At 37.9% G+C, this 26,437-nt stretch overlaps 1 protein-coding gene across 1 annotated transcript in view; it reads right to left on the minus strand.

Annotated features, from left to right (window-relative positions):
• The window catches only part of LOC123880351 (protein bric-a-brac 1-like), a 398,185-nt gene that overhangs the window by 84,702 nt on the left and 287,046 nt on the right, over nt 1–26,437 (minus strand). The window lies entirely within an intron of this gene.

A 26,437-nucleotide genomic window follows, 5' to 3' on the forward strand; every position in this document is an offset into this window, starting at 1 on the left:
GAACACCGTCCAGCCTATCCACTCTTAATTTGAAGGTACGCGTACCTAGTCGTATATTGAAGTGGAAACGAAAACGGAAGCCAGAAGCGCATTTCATATCCACGGTTCAAATATGAAACTAGGAGGTATCGTATCCGTGGAATTGCGACTACATAGGAACTTTGCCGATGTCTTCATCGTTTTTTCAATTCTAATCCATTCCATCAGCCTGTCGGTCTTCCGCCTCCTCATCCACCCGCTCCCCGCCACCTTCTACAGGTCATCAGTCCAGCGAGCTGGAGGTCGTCCACACTGCGCGTACCGGTACGCGGTCTCCACTCCAGAACACGTCTGCCCGATCGGTCGTGTCGGTTCTACAACAGATATGACCTACTTATTGCTGTTCAGCTTGCTAATCCTTTGAGCATGTTATCATCCTTAATCATTTGTTAGTATGCAAAAGAGAGAGAAATAAAGTTAAGTTTTAGTATACATTTCGATTTGGAACGGGGGCCGGTGGCAACCCTCCGCGGGGGTGCAATGGCGGCTATCGCATACTTGATGTTATCATAATGATTATTAACATGTGAAACGCCGTACCAGGCACCGCCGCGCGCCCCAGATATGTTTGACATCAGTCAGTTATTTTAATACAAGCAATTAGAGGTTTCGCGCTCTATCGCAAAGTTTTCGATTAGCCTGTGGTTGTCTTTAAGTGGATTTTAAATTGCTAGCGAATCGATCGCGGTCTGTTTCACGAAAATCGTCTATATTTTCGTGGAAATAGTTTAATGCGAGAGTGAAATTCGCTTGCGTTTTATGAAGGTTGTTATGATGTGTTGAAGGTAATTTGTTTACAAGGATACCTAAGCATACCTACAGCTTATAGTTGGTTTCAAACAGGTAATTTTCATATATCGACATTTTATTTGAACCTATCCCGAGTTCGAGACGTAGCTTTGACATGCTAGACCAGCTGCTTCTGAAAATTATTCCACTGATAAATAGCTATTAGCTACATTATACATTGCGGGCATAATCTGGTGAGCTTACGCTCGCGACGTCATCCTGTGGACGAACTATACAAATTTCAAACCTTTACCCCCTTACAGGTTGAATTTTCACAAAATAGCGGATCACATTTCTTAGCGGATGTCTACGTTATAGTAACGATCTGATTGCCAAATTTCAGCCTGATCCATCCATTAAATTGAGCTGTGCGTTCATACTTCATAGATCAGTCAGTCAGCCAATTAGTCAGTCAGCTTTCTCTTTTATTTAATACTAGCTGATACCCGCGACTTCGTTCGAGTGGATGTAGAATTTTTAAAATTCCCGTGGGAACTCTTTGGTTTTCCGGGATAAAAAGTAGCCTATATGCTAATCCAGGGTATAATCTATCTCCATTCTAAATTTCAGCCCAATCCGTCCAGTAGTTTTTGCGTGAAGGAGTAACAAACATACACACACACACACACACACACATACAAACTTTCTCCTTTATAATATTAGTGTGATAATATTATACATGTGTTATATATAGGCCATAATTAGACATGTATCGCGGACAAAGTCGGGGCAAAAACTAATTTGAACTATTTTGTGGAATATTACACAATGCGTAAGTAAATTGTAACGTTTGTTGCGAGACGAGCTTCAATTTTAGCAAATTATTAAATTTCAAGTTTCTCAGCGCCGCGCCGCTGCAAGCGTCAGAGAGTTTTAATAGCCAGATAAAATTTGCCTGAGCTTCGTAACTTGATTTAATTTGTTATAAATATAACTAAGAGTACCTACACGCGCCCGTCTTAGCTACGCTAAAAACTTTCATTGCTGAAAGAATTACCTATTGCTAACAATTTTGTAGTGTACCTGTACACCACTAATTTTGAATCAGGTACCACAAAAACTGCTTAGTTGGAATTCAATACTTAACACTTTTATGAAGTTAAATATAGCCATAACAAGTGTAAATTAAAAATTTATAACACCCCCGACCAAGGTTACAATAACTTTAAAAAAAACTCATAAATTTCAAACGGCTGAACCGATTTTCTTGGATTATAGCTAAGAACACTCTCGATCAAGCTACGTTTCGAACAAAAAAAAACCTAAATTAAAATCGGTTCATTAGTTTAGGAGCTACGATGCCACAGACAGATACACAGATACACATGTCAAACGTATAACATCCCTCTTTTTGGGTCGGGGGTTAAAAATAACAAGCATTGGTCAAAATATTGTCTGTAAATCATGGTAGGTAAATGTGATGACAATAATTATAATTTATACCGTTTCGTTCATAGGGTGGATTCCTATAGTGTATCCACACATTTGTTCACATTTTCACAATAAAATAAACTTTAATATTAACTTTGTTAAATTAAAGTGAAAGAATCCGATTGCGCGTTTAAAACAATAAGCATCTCTCTCTCTCTTCCTTTCGCATTCCGAGATTAAACCCGTGCTCAGTAGTGAACCGGCAATGAGTTGATCATGAAGCTGATGATGATGAAAATCGATTTAACAACCTTGAATCCTTTCAGTATGGCGGCATCAGATGTAGATTCCTTTGACGATTCAAATGCACTTGTAAAAGTTTAGTTGAGTAAAAAATATTTCTATTCTATTCTATGCTGACGCTTCGTCCCTCCTGAATATATTCACACATTTTTCACTTCACTAAAAGGCACTACTCGCGTACAAGTATACCGGCAAATCATATCCTTTGGGAGTACGAACTCTCAGCATCAAACGCCAAACAACACAGACACTGTGTTGCCGTTTAATATTTTGCAAGCATGATTGTGTAAATGTATCTTTCCCCCCTATTTTTATAAAAATTAAATAGGTTTTCTGTTCATTTGTTTATAAAGAAAGAAATAAAAACGAAATTAAAACATATTCTTTCGGTTGCGAAAGTGGTTCAACAGTTTGCAAACTTTTTCTATGGAGTACCTCTTAACAAAATTTTGCACATCAGGTCAGAATCGAATAAAACAACGCACCGACGGACAACGGATTGAGAACCTCCTATTTTTTAGGGATCCGTACCTCCGAACGTTAAAATACACACTAACACTACTCTTTCCCACGCATTTTGTTTCTTAGAAAATAAGTAACGTCTGGCGGCACTGGGATCTTGGGAGGTTATAGGAATACGGTAAGTGTTCGTAGACGGTAAGCTATTTGCACCTAGTGACCGAAATTGAAATCAGATTGAGGTGAACTATATTCGTAAGATGAGCGACCGTATTCCAGGATTTCCAGGATGGCGTGCTAACTCTATTAGATAGAGAGAGCCAGCGCGTGCCATACCTTCGTTATTTTATAAAAGCTGAAAGTTTCTCTGCGTATTGTCCCCAACACAGGGAGAAGCGATCAGCGACAATGAAGTCTGGATCATGGTGACTTTGGTAGATAACAGGTAATAAATGTGTGAAAATCTTTCGTCAAAGTATGAAGTGTAATTTTTTTTATTTTCTTCGGAATAGTATTAAAAACACGTCATTATTGCCAGACACTTAGTATCGTGACGACCCGATAATACGCAGAGAAGATTTCAGCTTTTATAAAATAAAGAACGTCTAGCCCTCCCAGGCTTTCAGTCCATTTTGTCGAGTAAATCTGCTGTGTTATCAAGAGAATGTTATTGATTAGGTATACCTACCCACTTATGTGAAGAATGCAACTGTGATACAAGTGAAAAATATTACTAAAGCACTAGAGGCCCGCCAATATATATATATATAAGTCTATGAGGCCCACGGATTTTCTTATCTTTTCCTACAAAGAAAACCTATGGTGGGTATTTTCGTCACTTTGGTGTTCGTAGTTGGTATAGCATACGTGGTTCCAGGTTCTGCAATCTGCATTTCGAGGATAAACAAGACACTTTACATGACACTACAGAGAGACAATTGACCTATCCATGTTGTCTCAACGACAAGCCACTCGATATTCCAGAATGGAATCTAGACACAGACTCCGCAAATACTCAATCCTCAAATAGGCTTACCCGTCTTACGAATACAATTTACTCAGATCAGTATTCAAAGTCGACCACACGAACAGATGGGTGTCTGAATTCAGTTAGCCGTCGCTTCATCCCGGGCGTCTCCGAGGATTCGTCCTAATGGAGGTCCCTTTACATCAGATAAGATTGAGGTATGTAGTACGAATGGTTAGATATATTGATGTAATATGTATTCTGTATTTCATACTAAGTAATTATTTAGTGACTGTATTAATACAATTTAATCAGATCAGTATTCAAAGTCGACCACATGAACAGATGGGTGTCTGAATTCAGTTAATCGTCGCTTCATCCCGGGCGGTTCCGAGGATTCGTTCTAATGGAGGTCCCTTTACATCAGATAAGATTGAGGTATGTAGTACGAATGGTTAGATATATTGATGTAATATGTATTCTGTATTTCATACTAAGTAATTATTTAGTGACTGTATTAATATAATTTCATCAGATCAGTATACAAAGTCGACCACATGAACAGATGGGTGTCTGAATTCAATAATCGTCGCTTCATCCCGGGCGGTACCGAGGATTCGTTCTAATGGAGGTCCCTTTACATCAGATAAGATTGAGATATTATGTGATACGAATAATGGGAGTCTATGTACATTCTCTATTCAATATTAGGTGATTACTTAATGACTGTTTTAATACAATTTAATCAGATTAGTATTCAAAGTCGACCACACGAACAGATGGGTGTCTAAATTCAGTTAACGTGTGACGTGAAATCCATAGAAATATTAAGTACTAGTTAATTTATAATTATTATTACTCCCTACCTCTATGGTAAAATCAAAGATACCTAGTCATTTTATAGCGTACCTAGCGTCAAATGTAGGTAACATTTGACGCCTGCTAATGTAGGTGAAGCCTTGACGTTCTATTACAAGTTTCCTGTCTTGTTTCCTAATAGTCCTTGTTAAGTAGGTATTAGTTTAGACTTTAGAGGATTGCATAGGCTATAACAATTTATCCTATTTTTTGTCAAAAAGCCCCTAATCACAGTACCTTTAGGTACCTATAATAGACTATTTACGCAAGAACAAATTGCAGGAATTTTACCTCACAATAAAATATCCTAGAATACCGGAAAATCCTTCAGTCTTATTTTGTATACCTAAGTAGTTCTGTTTTCTCATAACCGTTGTTTGTCGTAGTTCCGAGTAGCATTTCTTTATTTAGTTTTTTTTTTTCGAGAAGATTCTTTGCAAACTATTTACTGAGCTTCTGTTACTATGAATGATGCAAATGAAAACGTTCATATTTTGAACTATAAAAATTTAAATTATAAAAATTTTGTGACTCGGTAAAAATATTTTTCAATTTCAATAAATGCACATAAAGTTGTTAATTTCACTAGTTAATATTGTAGATAGTTCTTCAAATAACTATGCTTTAAGAAACAGAACTGAAAAACGAAAAACTAGTTTATGTTTAAATATCTCACGCGTTCATAATTTCTTAAACATCGCGGAAACCACTTTCGAGGCGTTAATAAAACCTAACCAGGGTACTAAACGGTTTGCCCCCAACTAGGTTAATATCAACTTACATAAGCGATTTTCTATACGATACTATGCTTTAGTTTTCCTTAGTTTTCTTGAAAGATAAACAAATCGCAGAAACCTTCTCGGGTAAACGCGTAAGCGACGCGATTTGCTCAGCGCTTTAGATCTTCTGGAGTTAGGTTTTCACTCGTATCATGTCTTTTATTGTCAGTTCGCTGTAACAAGATTGTATTGTATGGGTAAAGGAAAACTAAAGTAGGTATAGATGGGATGCTCGAATTACAATGTCACTTGTAATTATTGTCAGAAATTTTAGCTAATGGCGAACGGGTTTATTTATTTTGAAAAGTTCACAATATATTGCAAATAAAACATATTACTAACGCTAGAGGTCAACGAACGTTGCGTAAGTAGGCCACTCGGAGTCAATGCCGCGTCGTAGGTGGGGCATTGACTCGAATTTTGCACGCCATACATTGCGAGTTCGAAAAATACTAAATCACTACAACTTCGAAATCAGACAATTTATTTATTAAGGTTATTGGCATTGGATTGTGTTAAGGTAGTATAATAGTAACGTTAAGTTTGCTAGCGTTCTAGTTACATCCTGTGTAGGTATCTAATTTGTGTTGTTGGTTATAGATATAGAAGGCAAAGCCCTTGCTCTGCTCTGGTCACAAGTTTTCCCTCTACAAGAAAACTAACTTCGCGTGGAGCGCCGTCAAGCTTATTAAAGTTTTAAGTACGCGGCTATGCGGTAGTACAAAACACTGAAAGTTGTCTTGCGAGGCGAAGTTCGTGACCTAAACGTTGACATCATCGATTATTTCTCTATACTTGGAATAGGGTCTTGGACTGTAGAAATAAAACCGGTCAATTACGAGTCGGACTCGCACTCGAAGGGTTCCATACCATCATACAAGGTATATCTAACACTAATGTAGAACACTGCAAGTTAATAACGTAATGCGCCATCTATATGTGATTTAGTTAGTTAAATCTTCGTAAACACATTTTAATTTTTTTGTGTGATATAAGCACAAATTCAGTTTTCGGATTTTTTCCTTTACTTGTGCTATAAGACCTACCTACCTGCTAAATTTCGAGATTCTAGCTCAACGGGAAGTACTCTATAGATTTTCTTGACAGACACTGCAGACGGACAGACAGACAGGCAACAAAGTGATCCTATAAGGGTTTTTTTCCTTTTGAACCCTAAAAATGATGTGATGTTTTGTACAGCGGTAGTTTACGGGGCTAGAATTCATTGTTAAAGAGATCAATACGAAGATCATCATTTTTCTTTATTTTTGACATAATTAATTATTTATCTATTAATTAATGCTGTCTTAACGCCTTCTATGTAGCAGGTACTACCACTTACTAAACACTAGAGATTATGATTCTGATTATGATTTTGCTTGAATAAAATATTTTTAATTTTGAATTGAATTCTAACAAACATTTTAACTCATTTTTGCATACAACTTGTTTTCCAGAATCATACTAATTTTGACAGTTTCATAGTATTTTTGTTTGGAATAGCCATCTTCAATGTCATGAATGTAATAAAATCGACCTCGAGTTATATTTTAAGTCATTCTTCGCTTAATTCTTTATTGGAAGACCTTATTCATTCTGTAAAACAAGACGAACATGATACGTTTCGAAAAAAAAAAGTTATTTGCCAGGAATAACCTAATAGAATTACTACAATCAGAGAGGTAAAAACATTGTAAAAACCGCAAAAAAAATGTATGGAAAATGAACAGGAAATAAAACCATATAGGACCTGACACTATTACGAAGCTTCGTGAGATGCAAAAGGAAAATCTGGTGCATCAGTGTAGCCATTAGCGTTACCGTAGTCCCACGTTATGTCGAGGTTCATATTGGGGAAATCCTACGTGTGTTTTTAGGTGTCGCTAAAAGTGCGGCATTATGAGACTCTTTCGGAATTTGGCGCAAATTGTGACGCTAGTTACAGCGTGGAATTCATAGAAATCTATAGTATCTTTCTGGACAATATACTTTATCGGCATCGACATTTTCTCTTTCGAAATTTGGCGGAAATTGTAACGCTCAGTGTGGAATCCATAGGAATCCATATATTTTTGGCAAATATATTTTATTGGCATCGACGTTTTCTCTTTCGGAATTTCGCGCAAACTGTGACACTATTTACTGTGTGGAATTCATAGAAATCTGTAAGTTTCTGGCAAATATATTTTATCGGGATCAATATTTTACAAACACTAGGTGCAGTTGTTGTTGGCACTAGTTTATTTTGTTATTGGTGTCACACAGGGCATAGTGGAGTAAGCCGTTTCTCATCTGGATCACTTTAAAAAAAATCCTTTCCTACCCTTGATACAGCTTATTAATAGACCTATAATCTGATGTTGGGACATAATATACAAATTCAGACGTCAACATGGTAGGTACTAAGTTACGTTTCAATACATTTTAAAGTCTATCTTATCGAACAGGAAGCCGTGTGCAGGCGCGTGTCCCAACAGAACAATGTCGGGCGACAGGGACTGACGCGGGCGTGACGTTAACTGACGTCAGAGGTGTTAATATTCATATAGAAAATATTAGGCGGGTGGTGGTGGTCCACGGGGGTGGAGAAGGTGGCCGGCGATCGGCCCCTCGCGCCGGTGGCCACTCTAACACGCTCTGCTCGCCTTTAATGAACTTTACGTCGCCGACCGGAATAGGAGAACACTTCTTTGCCGGCTTTGTCGCTATCGTTTGTGTTACTCTACGAACAAAGCCCATAAGTGAAATCACTTGGAAAGGGTGAACGCGAGCTAGCACTTTTGCTCTTTTTTTATTGTTTTCGCTTTTTGTGGTGAGGACGTGCGCGGGTTCGATGGAATGGAATTGCGCGGAGTGTTCGTCCTGCGTTGCGTCTGAGAAGTTTTTCAATAGTTCCTTGGACACTTACAGGTGTATTGTATATGTATATTGGATACAGTCTAAGGACATAGTTTAGCTTTGGCGTATATTTTGCGTTTAACTGAGTTGAATCCAGCCGTCCTTCTTGGTTCCTCCTTTACCTTTCTAGTTTCTACTATCGTACCGCAAGGCATCGGCAAGGTCTGCATCCGTACGTAGTCAAAATTTCACGGACACGTACCTACGAAGCGATAAGCCTCCTCGTTTCTAATTCTTACCGCTAGGATATGGAACGCGCTTCCAGCGCCAGTTTTCCCTTCCAATTTTAATATTGCCTTCAAGTCAAGAGTGAATAGCCATCTTCTAGGCAAACGCACTCCATCTTAAGCAAGTGATAATTTGCCAGCAAGTCTGATTGCAGCCAAGCACTGGTCTATAAATTAAATAAAAAATTAAGACTAAGTAGTAGGTAAGTACTGTTCGTACTAAAACAGTCTTAGTAGAATGAAATGTCATTGAAAAGGCGTCATAGAAAAGTGACTTTCATCCGGAAGATGGACAATGGTATTAGGTATAATTTTTATTCCGGATAATTAAGGTGTTCCCATGAATTAAAAAAACCCAAATTGACGTATACAAAGTCGTACACATCATCTATTTGCTGCAGAGTTAGCTTGAATACTGTATACGGGTACAGGCTAATTTTCATCCCGAAAAATAAAAGAGTTGCCACGTAATTTTTCAAAACTAAATTCACACAGACGGGTATCATCAGTTAGTAATATATAAACCCAACTACATTGTAAATAGCAATATGTATCTATAGATAAATATTGAGACTGGTATGATGTAATTGTAGCCCGAAGTTTATCTTTCCTATGCGCTATGCACCGCCCGCCCGCCGTACACACGCAGGAACAGCAAACACTAACCACCACCACACAGTTCCTCTAAAATACATTATATGTAAGGTCTATCTGTTTTGTTTGGTAGGAGGCTACGGCCATGGTTAGTTACCACCCTACCGGCAAAAACATGCCACCAAGCGATTTAGCGTTCCAGTACGATGTCGTTAGAAACTTATACATAAAGGGTATGGGTTTCGTAAAATCTGCCATTCCCCTTCCAAGTTAGCCCGCTTACATGTTAGACTGCATCATCACTTACCATTTGTAATGGAATAAAAAACTGGCCACTTAAGACGGACTCGCAGACGAAGGGTTTAATACAAGAAATAACACCTTATTTTTTTTTTCATGGCAGTCACTTTGAAATTTTTATTATTAATTGTTATATCGGCAATAGAAATACACGTAAGTACGTACGTGAAATTATCAAATCTCTACCTATTACGGTTCACGAGATACAGCCTGCTAACAGACAGATGGACCGACGGACGGACAGCGGAGGCAGTAATAAGATCTGTTCGCACCCTTCGGGTACTGAACCCTGCAAATTGACTTTTGAAATAAGGTCAACTATGATTTTTTAACCCCCGACCCAAAAAGAGGGGTGTAATAATAATAATAAAAATAATATTGGTATCGCTGTATGTTGTATCACATACTGTACGTTGCTGAATATTAGGTAAGTAGAGATCATAAACAAAATGACATCGCTCAAGTGGCCACGTATTTTGAAAATTAGATTTAAAATATTTATTCTAAAATAACAAGTGTAAATTAAAAATTTATAACACCTCCGAATTGTGCAAGTTACAGTAACTAGAAAAGAGCTGATAACTTTCTAACGGCTGAGCTGATTTTCTTGGACTACAGCTAAGAACACCCTCGATCAACTTTCAAACAAAAAAACTAAATTAAAATCGGTTCATTAGTTTAGGAGCCACGATGCCACAGACAGATACACAGATACACAGATACACAGACACACAGATACTCAGATACACACGTCAAACTTATAACACCCCTCTTTTTGGGTCGGGGGTTAAAAATATACCTGTCGGCAACCTTGTTAGGAGTTTTTGAAATACTTCAAAACAAAAAGTTGTAAGCTAGAAATTATTATAGCGCGGATCGCATAATTTCATAAAGTTTAGAGTTGTTTTAATTAATTTCCACTTTGTGTGCAGGTTTTAATGTTTTAAAAAAATATTGTAGGCGAACTGGCTAAAATATCTTTGATTGAAATAAAAATTTAATTTTTCCATTAGTTATTATTTTTAGAACAGATTTTAGATTTGAACATATTTTAATAAGTGCCTATTTTATAAAATGACTAGCTTATGCCCGCGTGGACTAAAGAAATTTAAAACTCTTATTTTATTAGGGGGCTGAATTTTGAAAAATCCTTTACTTGCGTAGGTCTGCGTCATAATTTAATGACCGACTATAAATTTCAATCCAATCCGACAAACTTTAGAAGTTGCTACTTAAATAAAATTTATACAAACTTACTTTGTCCTAGTGGGTGCCTACGTCTTAAAAGGAACCTAAGGTCAAAATTTCAAGTTTTAACCTCAACGGTTGGGCTGTGTGTTGATAGATTAGTCAGTCAGTCTAAACTATAGATATTATAGAAATTATAGACTAGATGATGCCCGCGACTTCGTTCGTCTGGATTTAGATTTTTAAAAATCCCGTGGGCACTATTTGTTTTTCCGGGATGAAAAGATGCCTGTGTCAATTTCCAGGATGCAAGCTATCTACTCGTATGTACTAAATTTCATATGAATCGGTTAAACAGATGGGCCTTTAAGAATCCAGTGAGCACTCTATCATTTTCCGGGATAAAAAGTAGTCTATATCCGCCCGTAGGATGTAAGCTAACTCTGTACCAGATTTCATCAAAATCGGTTAATCTGTTAGGTCGTGAAAAGCTTGCAGACAGACAGACACACTTTCACATTTATGATATTGCTATGGATTTAGTAGTTTAGACATGGCTACTTGTACACGGACAGCCGTTGGAATATAGGCTTTAGGTTTAAACTAATCTGGGTTGCTCGATTTAATATCACGTTCAGCTACCTATTATACTAAACCTAGGCTTTGCGGCTATCGCTCTAAAATAATATTTGGATACAAGATAATGCCACTGTCTGTCCATTGAAATTAGTATGAATGATGTTGTTGGGAGAGTTTTACAGAGTTCAGACTGAATATTGTTTTGTAACACTGCAATAGTTTTGATAAAAACTGGAAATAAGCATTCCGTTGTTTGGAAGGAAATACAGTGTAAACTCCATGTAACGTCACTCTATTTAACGACAAACTCCCTTAAGCGTCGAAATCAATTGGCTTCGGTTGGTTTAGCTTGTCTTTCATACCATGTTTCACTCTACATAGCATTACACCCACTCTCAATAACGACAATTGAGTAATAAAAAGTACCTTTTAAGTTGCTAAAATTAGTAAAAACTGCGCAGCTGTGTACGATCTATTGTCGCTTTATTATCCTAGCCCGCAATAAACTCGACCGTCGGCATCATGCATACCGAACATTCTAAGAAATTCGTTCTTTTGTTTACAAATTGGGATTGCTTGTATGTGTACACTGTTGTTGACCATGACTCATAAGTAGGAGTCATGGATTATCTATACCTTATCATATTCTTAGTTGCTCACAAACTTTCTAGCGTTCAAATAACATTCTTTTTTATGCACATAAATAAACTTTTTCATTTTCTAATTCTGATGTTTCTTCTCTTCATTTAACGACAACTCTCTATAACGCCATAAAATGCACAGTCCCTTCGGTGTCGTTATATAGAGTTTATACTGTACATATAAAAACATTAGCTGATGCACGCGACTTCGTCTATCTCCATTCCCGAATCCGTCCAGTAGTTTTTGCGTGAATGAGTAACAAACATCCTAACATCCACACTTTCAAATTTATAATATTAGTATAATAGGATAATCATTCGAATATAAGCTTCAATAGCTCAATGATTAAAGGAGTGGGCTGAAAACCGAAAACCCCACCCTTTGCACTATTGTAGTATTTACTCCTAGTACAAGCTTGACGCTTAGTTGGAGGGGAAAGGGGAATATTTGCCATTTTACGTGGCTAATATATATTTTTTAATTTTCATTCCCAAAAAAAACCTACCGTCTCAAAACCATATTACTTTTATATAAGACCGCAAAATTAAGTTTATTTGTTCATTATAGATTTGTTACAGAATGAATAGCGCAGCGTTGTTAGACCTCCGTGCCTCCCACTTACCATCAAGTAGACAGACGACATCAAACGAGTCCCAGAGAGTCACTGGAAACTGGAAGTGCCTACAAGAGACCTATGTCCGGCAGTGCGACGATACAATTAATATTGCTCAAAATACCTACGTAGTGAATTATAAGAATGCGTCAATATTCAAATGGCACTCCGACTTAATAATCCCTATCCTTAATTAAACAACCTACATCTAAATGACCCACATATTGCGTTGAGCCTAAAACGGTAATGGGACTGAGGGGCACCAGAGCGTATTTTTTGGCCTAGATAGTCTTTTAATTAGACTCGAGATGGTCACGGTTAAGGTAGTTTATAAAAGGATAATATTTCTCGTAGTAATTAATTTTATAAGTGCAATATGTGTTCTAGAACTGTATCAAAAGTCTATAGGCATATCATCCCTCTGCCTATTATACAGGCTGTAAGCAGAACACTAGCAAAAACTTAGCGATATTATTATGCTACCATAACACAATTCAATGCCAATAACCATTTCCCTTATCTTGTAGTTGTAGTGATTTAGTATTTTTCAAACCCGTATGCAAAACTTATTCAGTAGACAATTTATTGAGACTTATTTTTCTTTATGACAATTTTTTTAATAGCTCTAATAATGATCGTGGAATTTACAGAAAATATACAGAATTTTTAATATTTTTATATATTTTTAATATTATTTAATAATTGTGCCAAAAATCAAAACTACGTTATTTATTAACCGACTTCCAAAAAAGGAGGAGGTTCTCAATTCGTCGGAATCTTTTTTTTTTTAGGTTAATGTCTAACTTGCCCGTACTAATTGGTCTAACACTGGTTCTCTTCAAAAACTGAACTAATTCTCATAAGACACAAAATGGTCACTATTATGCGGTAGGTAAGTAAGTACATGAGATAATTTGTCTGCATAAATAAAATATAGTGGTGACCTAAGACGCAGTACACCAAGGAAAAATAAGTCTTCATCCAAAGAAGATGATCCATAATATATTGTATTGACAACGAACGAACCTATGCCTAACCAATATATTATGCGTGTATCTATAGGTACAAGCGAGCCTGGAGCCATGCGACGTTTCCGAAAATCAGTTATGGTGCGGTCGCAAAATGATGAATCAACAATTTTGACTTCACTGCCTTGCAGACCGTGGTGTGAGCAAGGGGGCGGTAGCAGGGGGGAGGAAATGTTAGATCGATTCCTATTCTGTGTTAATTAGAATCCGCGCTACTAAATACGACTTGTGTGTTGCCGTGCCATTTCATACTTACTCGTACGTTTAATTCGAGCAATCGCTCTTAGGTATAAAGCTAGGACTTTTTCAATGATATATTTCACCATTTTACCACCGAACCGCGAGACGTCGGGCGAGTTTCCATCCTTATGTCGTTGACATTCCATCTAGACGCACGAAATGTTTTGCGTCTTCATTCCTCATACGCATGGCTAAGGTTTGGAATACTCTTCCGCGATCTGTGTTTCCTACCAATTACAATCCGGGTATCTTTAAAACAAGAGTGAATAGGCACCTTCTAGGTAAACGCGTCCTATCTTAGACCACATCATCACTTTCCATCAGGTGTGATTGTGGTCAAGCGCTTACCTATAGTGAATAAAAAAAAAAAAAAAGATTTTAAAGGCTTGCAATCGTGAAGTCGCGCGGCCCTCAAACAACTATTTAGAATTCTCACGGTGCCGTAGCCGAAGGGTGCCAATGAGACCCTATTGCTAAGCCTCCGCTACCCGTCCGTCCGTTCGTCCATCTGTCTGTCAGTGGGCTGTATCTCGTGAACCGTAATAGGCAAGCAGTTGGAATTTTCACAGAATCCATACTAATATTATAAATGCGAAAGTGTTTCTGTCTGTCTATCTGCTACGTTTTCAAGGCCCAACCGGCAACCACTGAACCGATTTTAATGAAATTTGTTACAGACTTGGAGTACATCCCGGGGAAGGACATAGGACTTTTTATCCCGGAAAATCAAAGAGTTCCTACAGGATTAAAAAAACCGAAATCCACGCGGGCGAAGCGGCGGGCATCTTCTTGTATAACAATAAATAATAAAAAAATCTAAATGGCCGCTTTTAAACTTAAAAAAATCAAAAAGGTTATAGTATACTTACGATGCTATGGAACCACTATGGAACACTACGTGTGCGAGTCCGACCCACACTCAACCTTTTTTTTTCGTGGAAAAATCTTCATGGACGCCACTGTGCCCGGGGAGGAACAGAGGTTTTGTCGGACTCTTACAGAGTAAGACCTCACAATGTTCCACGCATCGCCTGTTGGCTGGTCTACTGGGCCCACTCGGGGCCAAACACGTTTGGCGCTCAGTCCGTGCCTTTTTATGTCAAAAACCAATATTCTTAGCAAAAGATGAATAAAGAAGTTTTCTTATTTCTTCTTCTTTCTCCATATTCTGTTTGCGGCATAACCTAAATACCCAAGCGGCACCAAGAGCGCGCGCCAGTAAGTAAAATTGGTTATGTGTGCACATTTATTAAATAGAACTTTTCTTTTTCTTTTCTTACTTTTCTATACTCTTCTTTAATCAAGTAATTTCAAAACCTTAGAGGCATTTCAATCGTTCTGAACCTAAAACGCGAAATAATCGTATTCAAACCGCATTCGCTTGGATTTAACCCGTAACTAATGCGAGGTGGGAACTATGTGCTAGCGAGTGAGGGTTAGTTGGAATGGAAAATTTTGAAACGAAATTATTTGTACGTAGGTGCACAGCAACTTTGAAAGGTATTGCATCTTTATATCTAGGTACTACTGACTTATGCACACGACAACGTCCGCGTGGATTCAGGTTTTTAAAAATCCCGTGCGAATTCTTTTGTTTTTCGGAATAAAAAGTAAGTAGCCTATGTCACTCTCCAGTTCTTTAACTATACCCATGCAAAAAATTACGTCTATATGTTGCTCTATTGTGACGTGATTGAAGGACAAATAAAACAAACTCTCTTTCGCATTTATAATATGCGTAGTTATTCTGCTATTATCTACATTCACGTCTTCATTTGTTGTAACTAGCCGTTTAAATCTCTCATCCAACAAATTTGGGCAGTTAATATTCCTCATCCTAGCAATTAAAATTACATAAAAAACTAGCTTAGGCCCCAAACTTCGTCCGCGTGGACTACATAAACTTCAAACCCTTATTTTACCCCCTTAGGGGTTGAATTTTCAAAAATCCTTTCTTAATGAATATATACCTAATAATATCTGTCTTCATACCAAGTTTCAGCTTGATCCGACTATTAGTTTGAGCTGTGCTTTGATAGATCAGTCAATCAGTCCGTCACTTTTTCCTTTTATATATTTAGTCTTATTAATATAGAAATCAATAAAGTTGACGTTAATACATGATAGTTATTAACGGTCTTGGTATAATCATCAAAGAGACCGGTCGCTTGAACTGGAAAACTTAATAGGGTACACACTCATGGGAGCATTTTCCGAGATGTAGCCAGGGAGTTGCCAAATACTAGAGGCAGTGATCTTCCGTAAAATCAGACCGAGCTCAGTTGGTCACATGACCCGAGAAATATACCTAAGATGGCACGCTCCTTCACGGCACTTACTCGTATCTCTAATGAGTGCGTAATAAAAAGACAGCGCTTATATTTTAGACTAGCTAATGCTCGCGTGGTTTTAAGATGGATTAAAAAATCTCGTGGGAACTTTAGATTTCCGTCCTTTCAACTATCTCTATGCCAAAAATCAAGTCGATTGGTCGCTTTAGGGCGTGAAGGAAGGACAAACAAGCAAACAAATACACTTTCGCATTTATAGTATTAGTATGATATTATGGTTAAGACTCTATTTTTTACTAAGCTATTATACTGATCGCGATCGATTTGCTGTTACCCGTTGAGGAGTTCCATCCTCTATTTCAGAAACTATTCATCAAATCTTCACCAAATTACATGGTACTAAAAACCTTTGTAAAAATGGAATTGTGAAAATCGGTTCAGATTTAATGGAGTTATGGAGTAAAATCGATAAAAAGTTTGATCCCGTATCCCGAAGAATTCCTTATTTTTTCGGGATCTAAACTAGCCTATATGTTAAGCCGAAGTATCAGCTACAATTCCATTAAATTTCATATAAATCCGTACAGTAGTTTTCACGTGATGCGGGCACAGACAGACAAACAAAAATTCCAAAAACGCAGCTGCTTTTACTCAATCTGTCAATATCTATCTTCATCACATGATACAACTCCTTTGATATTGGATACAAGTAGCACAATCCCATTAGATACCTATGTCTAACAGTGGGTTTCCATCGGTGTATGGTCAGCACCTCCATGGGTTATAACTCAATGGATGTAGACAAGTAATCCCATTAAATAGGTGCCCTACTTCGAACACCTACGTGTTAAATCAATATATTTTTCTTTGCATTCTGAACAGAAGGAGAGATGACAAAGCATGCTCTTTGTTAGTTAAAAAAAATCACATTTAGTAGAAGTTTTTAAAAAAGAAAAAATATTCTAGAATTTACAACTAACAGTAAGTTATTCGTAAGTTAAAATTAGTCGTAGTTAGTTACCTTTGTAAGAGTTAACATTATAGTAAACTGTTAAAAAAACAGTAAGTTAGCATGGCAAGCATGTTTTTTATTATATTTTACAAATTTTTATTTTACTTATAAAGGAATAAATATGTAATACACATGTCAAAACCGCCCGCTTTTATACCAATGTTACCCGTTTCTATGATTTTTCTGTTACACATTAATTTACCTGTTGAAATACAGGTAAGGCATACTCCCAACAAAAAGTTAGAAAATTAAATTTTAAATTTTAAATATACCGGCCAAGTGCGAGTTCCGAACTCGGGTATTTTTTCGACATTTTGCACGATTTTGACGGGATTTTCACAGACAAGTCGATGATTGATCTTGGAGTAACATAGGCAACCTTCTTAACCGACTTTCAAAAAAGGAGTTGTGTTTTTCTACTTATGTACACCTATATATCCAAGATTTCGGAATCGATTTGCGTAATTTTTTTGTTGTTTCATTGTTCCATAAAAAATTGGATTCCAACTCCAAGTTTCCTCGGGATTTTTAAAGGATCATCCGTTTAAATGTTTTTACGTGGTACAGAAACACGTTGCATCTCGGAGACGGGCTATTACGGATAGGCTACTTTTGTCCTGGGAAATCAAAAGTCCCATCAGCTTGTTATAAATGGAAATTTCTTTATTTTCATTAATATACAAATTCAAATTGATTAGAATTAATTGAATTACAATTACTATTAATTTAAATTGATTCAAATAAATAGAAATATAAATATGTACATAAATTATAAATAAAAATAAATACGTAAATAAATATATTTTTATTTCTGACCATCTTAAGGTACGAAACGTATATAGAGAGTTAGTGTGTTAATAAAAATAATTTCTTGTAATATGTTAGTAATGTTGGTACAAAGTAACTAAATTAGGTAGTCTACCGTGGCACCTCTAGGCTCTAGCTGCCCGTGGCCTCCGCTGCCCAATGTTTTGTTATGACTTTGTCTGTGTCGGTGTTAGCTGGCGGGCGTGCTCTGCCTTTTTGGAGTGTTTTTTTTGTTAAAACTGACTGGAAAGCGCTCTAAGAGGGTGCCGTGCGTATGTCGGCGAGCGCCGGCACAGACGGGGTCCATACTTGTATAGTTTATTTAACTTGTTACAAATAACTACAAACTTGACATTGGCTAATCTTTGTAAAGCCAGACGAGAGAGAAAAAAAAATGTTTTGTTATTGGGCAACCTATTCGATCCCTTATTGCACCCAGAATGTCGGTGTGACTGCTACGAAGGCGCTGTAGGAGTAAGGCCATCTTTTTTCAGGTGATAGCATGAATGTAGTGGCCCGGTGATGGGTTGATCATAATGACTAATGGAGTCATTAACCCATCACCGGGCCACTACTGAGAACAGATCTCAGAATGAGAAGGATTTAGGCCATATTCCGCCACGCTGGCCAAGTGCAGATTGGCAGACTTCACATACTTTTGAGATCATCATGGACAATTTTCAGGCATTCCAGTTTCCTTACCGTTGAAACATGTGAAATGAAATGGCACATAACTCCAAAAAGTTAGAGGAACGTACCCCTGACCTACCCAATGGGAGGAGAATGTCTTGAATCTTAGGCTATTGCGGCCCTGTGTTACTATTCAATCAAAATTGAGTAAATATTTTCATCAATTTGTAAATTACAGAGAAGTTTCCAGTGGGGCTATAGGTTTATAAAATAATAATCATTTGTATTATCGAGGCTTAATGGGCCATTTATTCAAAATAATATAATGAGCTAGGGCTTAATCCAATTTAAAAACGATATTTGGAAATGCTGTACGTAAAATGGATGATCGCAGTAGGGGAGCATTACTTTTCTATATCGCCGTTGCATGACATGAATTTCGCATAATTGCGAAATAATTCCGTTTTACAATCATTACTACAATATATTTCTTCCGCGCTTATATTCCAATTCTTTAATCGCGTGTTAATGTTACATTTTTGTTATAAAAAAGAATATACGTAACGGTTTCATGATTGTTTGATGGAACGAGAGAATCACAGAAGGCGGGGAGAATTTCATTAGAATATAAAATGAATTATACGCGGTGTGTCGATTTTTAAACAAAAACCGCAGCAAAAAGTATCGGTGATCGCTGATAAATTAGCACGTTAATGAATCCGTTATCTTTATGTAAAAAAATCAATGTTTGTATGTTTGTACCCTATATAGGCCGCTAAACTACTGGTCAGATTGCGAGGAAACTTTGGTAGGGTATTCTGAGGACGCCCGAGATGGTTCCTGGCACAAAAAACTATATATATAGGTATATGAATGACAAAAAACCATGTTTGTTAAAGTTTGTCACATAGGTTTTCGAAAGTTCGTATCAAATATTTCGTTTTTAAAGAAACTTTTGGCTTTAGTGAGTTATATTTTTAGCCGACTCCCAAAAAGGATATGGTTTTATATGAAATTCGGATTTTTTTTGGATCCGACTCCTTAATCCTGATGCAGGTAGCTGCCCGCCTAAGATTGGTTGTAAATTGATACTGTAGGTAACAAGCAACGACTTCCTAATTAAATTTTCAAGTCTCAACTTTTCAATTCTGATGATGCAGGATACAACTCTCCTAAACCATAGGGATTCAGGGACTGTTCCTGGTGAAATAATATTTATAGTATCAAACATAGACTATATCATTCATCTTCGAGTCGTAATTCTTTAATCCTGATGCTGCAAGGTGATGAGCTCCTATGCAGTGATGATTCGGGAATTTTTGGTGGTGAATTGATACCATAGGCACCAAGCAACGACTTTATGATCAAACTCGCAAGTCCCAACTCTGGAACCCTGATGATGCAGGGTACAGCACTTCAAAACAATAACTGTTCCTGGTGAAACAATATTTAAAATATCAGGCATAGACTAACCATCATTGAACTCCAAGTCCTCAGTCTTGATGCTGTAAGGTACTGTACTCTGAGTTTAGAAAATCCATGTTTCTGACATGGACAACTGTTATATAGTTTGATCACGCATCGGGACACCGTTTCCTTATTCACGTACGCACCAGACGGAGAAACCCAAAATATTATGTAGAAAAAAGCACTTCAACAAAAAAATATAATACAACTGAACACTTTATGTGGCATTGCAACACAGGCTGGGCACAGCTAGTCACACTAATATTATAAAGGAGAAAGTTTGTGTGTGTGTGTGTGTGTGTGTGTGTGTGTGTGTGTGTGTGTGTGTGTGTGTGTGTGTGTGTGCGTGTGTGTGTGTGTGTGTGTGTGTGTGTGTATGTTTGTTACTCCTTCACGCAAAAACTACTGGACGGATTGGGCTGAAATTTAGAATGGAGATAGATTATACCCTGGATTAGCACATAGGCTACTTTTTATCCCGGAAAATCAAAGAGTTCCCACGGGAATTTTAAAAAACCTACATCCACGCGTACGAAGTCGCGGGTATCAGCTAGTAATCTATAAAATGATCATCGAATTGTAGGTATATCTATATGTATATTTGACGAACGATATCTATTGAAAATACGTCTTTACGTATGTACGAGCCTCGATGAACCGTCAGATGAAGGGTTACAAAGTACAAAGTAAAAATTTATAGCCGGTGTCCTCAGCATGATGTAAGATTCTAATGATATCCCCCTTCAGGCTCAAAATGTTGAATCCCTCAAGCAGCATGCGGCAATCAATGCCGAAACATTGTGCTAATACGACAGTTTGCCATCGATTGTACGATGTACCAAGCAGCCTTGCAGCATGCCGCTATGTTGCTTATATTGGTCGGGCATGATTGACTCCGAACCAGTATTAAAACAAAAAAAAAATCAAATCTATATTATTATTCATATATTATTTACTGCACACAACACAAAGTAAACATATAATAAAAACATACAAGGATCTTAATCTAATAGCTGTAGCATGCAAAGGCGGCCTTAGCGCTAGAATGATCTCTTCCAGACAACCTTTGACGAAAGGAATTGGTGCGGCAACCAATTATGTCAAGCGACTTCGGAAAGCAGATCTACTGAGAAGAGCCGGCAAAGTGGAAAACGTTCCGTGGAAATCCTTGACCGTGACCTAGGTCTAACATTTAACCGTTGAAACAATGATGATGACGGCGATGTATGTAACGTTTTCCATTGTATTTAAATAGTTTACTTAGATCAAGTTATTAATTTTTTATATCAATAATTTTTAGGGTTCCGTACCTCAAAAGGAAAACCGGAACCCTTATAGGATCACTATGTTGTCTGTCTGTCTGTCCGCCTGTCCTAAAAAGGCTCAAAATATTGCAACATTTTTTTAATTTATAGAATAACGCTTGGCTGCAATCAGATCTGCTGGCAAGTGATGATGCGCTTGCCTAGAATATGCTATTCACTCTTGACTTGAAGATCTACAGAAGGACCTATATTAAAAGTGGAGGGCAAAGTATTCCTTTGAAACGAACAAAATCGCAGGTATCACTTAGTTTCAATAAATAATTAAATGCATGCGATCTTTGAAGTGATTATAAAACGTAATTAATTACTGGCAATTATTTATTCCACGCGACATATTAATGATTGCTACCGCACTCAAACTAATCTAAAAGATTCAAGATTGGCGTCAGGAAACTCGTAAATGACTTGTTTAAGTTTGTATAGCACTAGCTGAATCGCCCCGGGGGCTAACCTATTCTATAGACAACACTATACACATACAATCTATAGATATGATGACGATGACTTTCTTAATAAGCATTGACTTTTTTAATTTCCAGATAAAACTTAGAGCACTTACTACGTGGGTCTACAATACAATAAAATATAAGCCTATTAGACGTTTGGTACAGGGTTAGCTTATATCTCGGGGACGGATATAGGCTACTTTTTATCCCGGAAAATCAAAGAGTTCCCACGGGATTCTTAAAAACCCATCCGCTTAACCGATTTGTATGTTTGGACCGACGTAGCTCTAGCGTCCCTGTAATTGACATATGCATTTTATCCCGGAAAAATCAAACAGTTCCCACGGGATCTTTAAAAACCTAAATCCACGCGGACGAAGTCACGGGCATCCTCTAGTTCTATATTTTTTTTTTAAATTCTGTGTTTATAAAAGTTCACAATAGGTATACCTACCTATTAAAAAAAAATCATCTGACTGACGCTAGAGATCAACGAACGTTACGTAAATAGGCCATTCGGGGTCAATGCCGCGTCGTAAGTGGGGCATTGACCCGAGTTTTGCATGCTATATCTACATGGCGGGTTTGAAAAATACTAAATCACTAAAACTACAAAATAAGGGGAATGGTTATTGGCGTTGGATTGTGTTTAAATAGTATAATGATAACCCGAAGTTTTCGCTGGCACACTTCTCTGGTCACACCTTGTATATGCTCCAGGTGAGATTCAAAGTCTCACAAACAATTGGTGGCTCGCTCGGTTTGAAAGCAAACGGCGTCAACGCTAGGCAGGCGCTGCAGTGAGGTACCACTTTGGTCCGTACTGAGCCGATCCACAAAGAGCCGTCCGTACAAATCCCGGGCAAGACATTTTCCGTAGTGCAGCCACCGATCTCTTTGTACGAGCGCAATCAGCCGCCAGCGTACCCGGCAATTATTCAAAATACATCAGGCAATATTAGATAGGTGGGCCGGCCGATGCGTTTTGCATTGCGAATCAGTCGGACTTTGTGGAAGAGCGGCTGGGGAGTACTAGTGTTTATCCGCCGTCACCGGCAGATTGTGGGGCCAGCCTTTTGCTAAATTGTCAGCGCACTTGGGGATTGTCGATGGCGGGACCACGACTAAAACGTTAATGGCCTCCCGTTATCACAAAACTACGTTAAGGGAAATGGTTGCGTGCCGAGCGATAGCCGATTCGACTCCGATTGCCCTCCTATCCTATCCTATCTTTGTGTGTTGTAATAGCTATGTTTCTTGAATAAACGTAATATTCAAAACATCAAATACTACCATTATCATCATCATCACCATCACCGGCCCACTACTCCTCTCAGAATGAGATGGGTTTAGGTCATAGTCTGCCACGCTAGCTCAGTGCGAATTCGCAGTCATCACATGCGAACATTACGGAGAACTCTCGCGCATGCGGGTTTCCTCGCGATGTTCTCCATCACCGTTTAAGTAAGTGATATTAAATTGCATAAAACGCATGTATTGCTCCAGGAAGCAAGAGGCTAACCTCTTACACCTCGTCTTTTCTAACTTTTCGTTAAAAAAATGTTACTGGGATCGAACCCCAACTTCCAAATAAGAAGGCCGACACCATAATCACTAGGCTATCAAAGCAAATATTGTAGAACATAACAATAATTATCACGCTTGTATGGATTAAATATATAAACTTATACGAAATGTCTTATTCTGAGAGGAGATTCGTGCTCAGTACTGAACCAGTAATGCGTTGATGACGATGATGCTGATGACAAGATTTCAAAAATTAATTTAAGTACCTACATAATGAGAACGCCCGAACAGCATTCCAACCCTTAGTAACTTATGTAGTGTACAATTGTAAAATGTAGGTAAATCTACTTGTAATATTTTTGACCCACCTTTTAAATTATTTTAAAGAAAATATGAAAAGTCGACGGACTAATGCATTTTAAAGTAGACCGGGCCGAATCGAACAGCAAGATGCCGCTGCGCATCCATCAACTCTGAAGGAATTTTTTATCCAACGAGGAGTATAGGGGCCGGGGGAGACCCCGCTCTATAGATGTGCGAGCGAATTTCTAACGGCGCTGAAAATACGCTGGTAATTCAGGCGCCAATAAAGGCTATTACAATACAAATGATCATTGGCGAAATGTTTAACTTGAGGCCTGTGTTCACTCGCATTAGTATTCCCTTTGCGCAGTTTGTAGCCGTGCCGTACATTATTTGTATACACTAAGCATGAAATGTTGCCAAGCAAACGTGTACCTACTATTTGCGTGGAGGTTTAGAAAGCAGACGCGGGGGCGCAGGGAGGCGACGGTGGCGGCTCGCCCCCACAACCCCCCGTGCAACCCCCCATGCGTGCACGGATGAGAAACACTCACCCACTCTGAGGTTTCAATATTCCATACCGAAATGCATTCAATTGCAACATTTTTAGACAAATGGAAAAGGAACTTTGTCCCCGCGTCCCTTTGACAAAAACTTAAGCGGTCCGATTTGTTTCCTGTCTTTCTTTGTGGCCGTTTCATTTTCCTTTCAAGAGAGTGGACGTGGTCCAATTTTTATCTGTACAATATTTGTTTTTAGAAATACACGAGAGGAAATTTACTTCGATCCTGTTCTTGTTCCGTGTTTTCGATTCGTTACACGCAGATTTGAAAGGATTTCTCTCAGGAAAAAATGGAATTGGAATTGTATTTTTGAGTGTACGGCTGTGTTGCCGTGTGACCAAAAGTTGTTTAGATGGCATAAGGAGCAATTTCATTGGGCTTTCATGGAGGTTCCTAACAAATAATAGCTTTAATGTGAGATGTTGATAAGTAATAAAAAGAATATATCTCAGACCAGGCCCCGTTTGGAACCTTCGTAGCTTTAGTTTTAAGTTGACGTAATTAATTATTACCATTACATCAATTATCTTACAAATTCAACAACTGCCAATCAAAAAGAGTAAAGAATGATGATACTCTAGAAAATCTCTAACAATATTAAGTATTTACAATGAGTCTAATCTTCAATTAGCTCCGCATCAAGAGGGCACAAGTCCTGAGCTATTGTTGTAAACAATGTACAATCATGAATTCTGCTCTGCTCTTGGTTATTTGTAAAGCTTTAATGAGAGGCGACGGGTGTCTGGGTGTACCTCGGACTACAGGCTTTATCAACACATACCTACCTACTATTGACGCGTAAACAGTATTCTAAGAGCGGCCACTATATAGCGGCCGTAATGTACCGTCAATTCGAATGAAACATTATAAACATACTAGCTGATGCCCGCGACTTCGTTCGCGTGGATGTAGGTTTTTAAAATTCCCGTGGGAACTCTTTGATTTTCCGGGATAAAAAGTAGCCTATGCGCTAATCCAGGGTATAATCTATCTCCATTCTAAATTTCAGCCCAATCCATCCAGTAGTTTTTGCGTGAAGGAGTAACAAACATACACACACACACACACACACACACACACACACACACACACACACATACAAACTTTCTCCTTTATAATATTAGTGTGATATGGACAGGCGGGGTGATTCGCTAACTCATGATCATCACTAACATCAGTCAACATTTATTTTTAATCCATTGAAAGATTTATACGAAAAAATATTTTTATATCACTCAGTGAAGCAGCAATTTAGAACGAAACAATGTCAAATGAGTTTGTTGGTTTTCATCTAGTGATAATCACAGAGTTTAGGGAATCGCCTCGAAGATCGCGTGGTTGCCCAAAAAGCGGTGTTTGACACCGCAATTAACGTCAGAGTGAACTAGGGAACTCTCGGCTTTGGTTTATATCTCTATGGTTTTGGTCCTGTATCGACTATAATATGTCAAATATTAGGCTAGCTGTATTAGGGTGATGTAAAATCAAAGAAAAATAGGGTTACTTTAGGGATACCACAGTTCATAACAGTTAGGGAAGTTCTAACAAAACGTCGACGCTTCGACATCACTGGCAGGCGTCAAATGTTAGAGGTACATTTGACGTAGGTAGCCCTATTTTTCTTTGATTTTACGTCACCATAGTTTAGTATATATATATGACATATCGTCGTGTTTTCCCTAACTCTAGTTGACTCTGACTTTACCGAAGATTTTTTTTAAGCATTTTAACGAACCGCGCTGACAAGCGGTGGAGATCCTCGACGCGTCATCTGTCACTACCAACTTCACGATGGGTGACACCTCGAAAATTGGCGACGGAGTGTGAATACCTATCATGACATGCGCTTAATCGACGTAGGTAGTATCTCATCTATAGACACCACATAAAAGGAGAAACTGATGGATTAATATCAAGGTAGGTTAGGTACTGTTTGAGGTTCTAGCCGCTTTAGAAACTTGAAATTTTGCATGTAGATTGGTAATATTATTACACAGTAAGTACTATTAAAGAGGTGATTGATGACGTATTTTTAGAGTTCCGTACTCGAAGTGGGACCCTGAAAAAGTCAAAAGCTAATAGGTAACATTTCACTCTTTTAGAAGGTCAGAATTGTTGTATTTGTAACATGATATGGTGGTGATAATTAATTAGGTAAACTTAAAACTAAAGCTACGAGGAGCCCAAACGCG

The sequence above is a fragment of the Maniola jurtina genome, chromosome Z (assembly GCF_905333055.1).
Source record: "Maniola jurtina chromosome Z, ilManJurt1.1, whole genome shotgun sequence".
NCBI lineage: Eukaryota > Metazoa > Arthropoda > Insecta > Lepidoptera > Nymphalidae > Maniola > Maniola jurtina.